This window comes from Galleria mellonella, unplaced genomic scaffold (genome assembly GCF_026898425.1).
Source record: "Galleria mellonella isolate WM207_F2 unplaced genomic scaffold, CSIRO_AGI_GalMel_v1 utg1789, whole genome shotgun sequence".
NCBI lineage: Eukaryota > Metazoa > Arthropoda > Insecta > Lepidoptera > Pyralidae > Galleria > Galleria mellonella.
Genome location: NW_026442020.1, coordinates 802,501 through 806,910, shown reverse-complemented (window position 1 = coordinate 806,910; position 4,410 = coordinate 802,501). Strand labels below are relative to the sequence as shown.

The window sequence follows — 4,410 nt, the reverse complement described above, 5'->3', positions numbered from 1 at the left end:
CGCGCGGCGGCGGCCGCCGCTGGTCATATCTTCTATATTGTTGCGTATATAGAGAGCCGGCGCCGACCGACCGACCGGCCGGCGGAGAGAGCGTTTCCGATCTGTTCGAGTCGCGAGAGGAGGAGGAGGAGGAGGAGAAACGCGACGTACGTACGTTGTCGCGTGCGTGTACGCGCACGACGCTTAACGAACGTACTCGTGTCTCCCCCCACCACTGTTATAGGCACGCCGTGCACCGCGAATTGTCGGTGTGTGGCGATGTTTTTGCTAACGCGCACCACACACTAGTCTAATAGTGTGTTAGTGTAGTAGTAGTAGTAGTAGTAGTAAATACCTGGTTGATCCTGCCAGTAGCATATGCTTGTCTCAAAGATTAAGCCATGCATGTCTAAGTACAAGCCGCTAGTCGGCGAAACCGCGAATGGCTCAATAAATCAGTTATGGTTCCTTAGATCCACTCCATCCTACTTGGATAACTGTGGTAATTCTAGAGCTAATACATGCACTCGAAACTCTGACCAGTGATGGGATGAGTGCTTTTATTAGATCAAAACCAATCGACGGAGGGCCTCGCGTCCGATGTCGTTAATTTTGATGAATCTGGATAACTTTTGCCGATCGCATGGTCCCGAGCCGGCGACGCATCTTTCAAATGTCTGCCTTATCAACTGTCGATGGTAGGTTACGCGCCTACCATGGTTGCAACGGGTAACGGGGAATCGGGGTTCGATTCCGGAGAGGGAGCCTGAGAAACGGCTACCACATCCAAGGAAGGCAGCAGGCGCGCAAATTACCCACTCCCGGCACGGGGAGGTAGTGACGAAAAATAACGATACGGGACTCTTCCGAGGCCCCGTGATTGGAATGAGTACACTTTAAATCCTTTAACGAGGAACCATTGGAGGGCAAGTCTGGTGCCAGCAGCCGCGGTAACTCCAGCTCCAATAGCGTATATTAAAGTTGTTGCGGTTAAAAAGCTCGTAGTTGCATTTGTGCGCCGCGCTGTCGGTGCACCGCATCCGCGGTGATACTGACACGTTTGCGGAGCATATCGTCGGTGAGCCGGCGGTAAAACGCCGGTTCAATATCAAAATCCTATCGCGGTGCTCTTCAATGAGTGTCGAGGTGGGCCGACAAGTTTACTTTGAACAAATTAGAGTGCTCAAAGCAGGTTCAAAATGCTGCTTGAATATTTCGTGCATGGAATAATAGAATATGATCTCGGTTCTATTTTGTTGGTTTTCAGAACTCCGAGGTAATGATTAATAGGGATAAACGGGGGCATTCGTACTGCGGCGACAGAGGTGAAATTCTTGGACCGCCGCAAGACGAACAACAGCGAAGGCATTTGCCAAGAATGTTTTCCTTGATCAAGAACGAAAGTTAGAGGTTCGAAGGCGATCAGATACCGCCCTAGTTCTAACCATAAACGATGCCAACCAGCAATCCGGCGGAGTTACTCCAATGACTCGCCGGGCAGCTTCCGGGAAACCAAAGTCTTTGGGTTCCGGGGGAAGTATGGTTGCAAAGCTGAAACTTAAAGGAATTGACGGAAGGGCACCACCAGGAGTGGAGCCTGCGGCTTAATTTGACTCAACACGGGAAACCTCACCAGGCCCGGACACTGGAAGGATTGACAGATTGAGAGCTCTTTCTTGATTCGGTGGGTGGTGGTGCATGGCCGTTCTTAGTTGGTGGAGCGATTTGTCTGGTTAATTCCGATAACGAACGAGACTCTAGCCTGCTAAATAGGTGACGCCATTTAGGTGTGCGCGGCCTTCGTGTCGCGCAACTCACTGGCGACGTATCACAAGTCTTCTTAGAGGGACAAGCGGCGTCCAGCCGCGTGACAGTGAGCAATAACAGGTCTGTGATGCCCTTAGATGTCCTGGGCCGCACGCGCGCTACACTGAAGGAATCAGCGTGTTTCACTCTCCCTGTCCGAAAGGACCGGGTAACCGCTGAACCTCCTTCGTGGTTGGGATTGGGGACTGCAATGATCCCCATGAACCAGGAATCCCTAGTAGGCGCGGGTCACTAGCCCGCGTCGATTACGTCCCTGCCCTTTGTACACACCGCCCGTCGCTACTACCGATTGAATGATTTAGTGAGGACTTCGGACGGGCTCGCGGTGGCTTCACGGCCGTCGGCGTTGCTGGGAAGTTGACCAAACTTGATCCTTTAGAGGAAGTAAAAGTCGTAACAAGGTTTCCGTAGGTGAACCTGCGGAAGGATCATTAACGTTTCAGTGTCGGCACGCACGCACGCACGCGCGCGCTCACGCGCACTTATACGTGTACACCACGTGTATGTGATCGCGGCGTAGGCGTAGGCGGCGCGGCGCACACGCACTGTTTTTCATGTTGATTGATATACCTTATATCTCGTATAGACGACGTGTCGCTATCGAGACGGTCTGAACGCGCATGCGTACACGCGCGTATCAACGCGCGCGCGCGCACGGTGAAAATCCGCAAGCCTGTGTGCGTTCCGCGCGCGCGCTTCCGACCGAAAAAACTACAAACCTAGCGGTTAGATTGAGCTAGCGATCGCGCGCTCGCACGCGCTTCGCGCTCTTTTCTATGTCAATAAATGATAATTTATTTATTTATTTATTTTTCTATTTTAATATCGTACATATAATACACACGATGTGTGGGGTAGTCAAAAACTATTACCCTGGACGGTGGATCACTTGGCTCGCGGGTCGATGAAGAACGCAGTTAACTGCGCGTCATAGTGTGAACTGCAGGACACAATTGAACATCGACACTTCGAACGCACATTGCGGTCCGTGGAGATACATCCAGGACCACTCCTGTCTGAGGGCCGGCTGCATAATAACGACGCCTCGCGTTGTTAAAATTACACTGCTCCCTCTCTCTCTCTCTCTCTCTCGCTCGCTCGCGCTCCCCTTCTCTCGGCGCTCTGTCATAAAGAGTATGACAGAGAGATATAAGGGAGAGAGGCGAAAAGAGAGAAAGAGCGCGCATGTGACGGTTTCGGAGAGGCGGCGCACAATCGCGCTCTCTTCGTCCGTTCAAATATGACACACGAGTTTCAGCGGCGTGGTGGCGGTCGTCGTCGGATTCGATTCCGGCGCGCAAACGACACACTCTCGTCTCTCCCTGGCTTCTAGTCGCGTTCGTTCGTTCTTTCGTTCGTTCGTTCGTTCGTTCGTTCGCTCGTTCGTTTGCTATCGATGGGAGGACGTACGCGTCTGTACGCGCCGCTGCCATTAACGCCGCTGTGTGTGCAATGTACAATACATTATGTACATTGCGCGCGTGTGCGTAGGCGGACTCGACGTCCGAAGAGCGCGTCGACGTCGTCGTGTGTACCCGTGTTACTACACATGGCCGTGGTAGTTGTACTACCATCGGTCGACCGGTGACTGACGGTCGCGCGCGTCGTCGTCGCAGCGCTGACGGATATCGCGTCTGCCTCATTTTTTTATCGTTGGCCTCAGATCAGGGAGGATCACCCGCTGAACTTAAGCATATCAGTAAGCGGAGGAAAAGAAACTAACAAGGATTCCCTTAGTAGCGGCGAGCGAACAGGGACATAGCCCAGCGCTGAATCCCGCGGTTGTCGCGACCGCGGGAGATGTGGTGTTCGGGAGGTTCCGCTTTCTCGTCGTCGCTCCTCCTGTCCAAGTTCGTCTTGAACGGGGCCGTTTTCCCGTAGAGGGTGCCAGGCCCGTAGCGACGGAGATCGGCGGCGAGAGGGACTCTCCTCAGAGTCGGGTTGCTTGAGCGTGCAGCCCTAAGCGGGAGGTAAACTCCTTCTAAGGCTAAATATCGCCACGAGACCGATAGCGAACAAGTACCGCGAGGGAAAGTTGAAAAGAACTTTGAAGAGAGAGTTCAAGAGTGCGTGAAACCGTTCAGGGGGTTAAACGGGCGAAACTCGAATGAACGAACGGAGAGATTCATCGTCACTCCTCGGCGTACGTGCGCGCGCCTCGATGCGTCCGGCTTCGGTCGGTGCGCACGGGTCGTTCACGTTCACGTCCGCGGACGGCGTGCACTTCTCTCTCAGTACGGCATCGCGACCCGTTCGATGTCGGCCTAAGCGCCGTTCGGGAGCCCCGCCGCGCTCACTCGTTGGGTCGCGACGGGACCGCGACGGACGCCGACCGGCCGTCGGACGGTAATATCATTGAATCGCGCACGCGTCATCGCACGCGTCCGGCCCGACGCAAGGTTATATATTTAATGCGTCGTCGTCGGGGTCCTGCCTAAGCGCGGACTTCGGCGCGGCGCGCCTGCCGTCGCAGCCGTGCTTGTCTCGGACTGTGCGCGTTTCGGTCTGCGATGATTCAGTTTCGGGCACTCGCCCGACCCGTCTTGAAACACGGACCAAGGAGTCTAACATGTGCGCGAGTCGTCGAGATTTACATCACTAAAC

General features: G+C 54.3%; 3 non-coding genes across 3 annotated transcripts in view; all 3 read left to right on the top strand.

The window, feature by feature from the left end:
• Positions 1–331: 331 nt before the first annotated feature.
• Positions 332–2,240, top strand: LOC128200361 (small subunit ribosomal RNA). Its single transcript, XR_008252692.1, has one exon. It is a non-coding gene; the product is annotated as a small subunit ribosomal RNA (ribosomal RNA).
• Positions 2,241–2,675: 435 nt separating this feature from the next.
• Positions 2,676–2,832, top strand: LOC128200360 (5.8S ribosomal RNA). Its single transcript, XR_008252691.1, has one exon. It is a non-coding gene; the product is annotated as a 5.8S ribosomal RNA (ribosomal RNA).
• A 628-nt stretch (positions 2,833–3,460) lies between these two features.
• The window catches only part of LOC128200362 (large subunit ribosomal RNA), a 4,054-nt gene continuing 3,104 nt past the window's right edge, over positions 3,461–4,410 (top strand). The window contains exon 1 of the ribosomal RNA XR_008252693.1: positions 3,461–4,410. This exon is cut by the window's right edge and continues 3,104 nt beyond it. This is a non-coding gene — a ribosomal RNA (large subunit ribosomal RNA).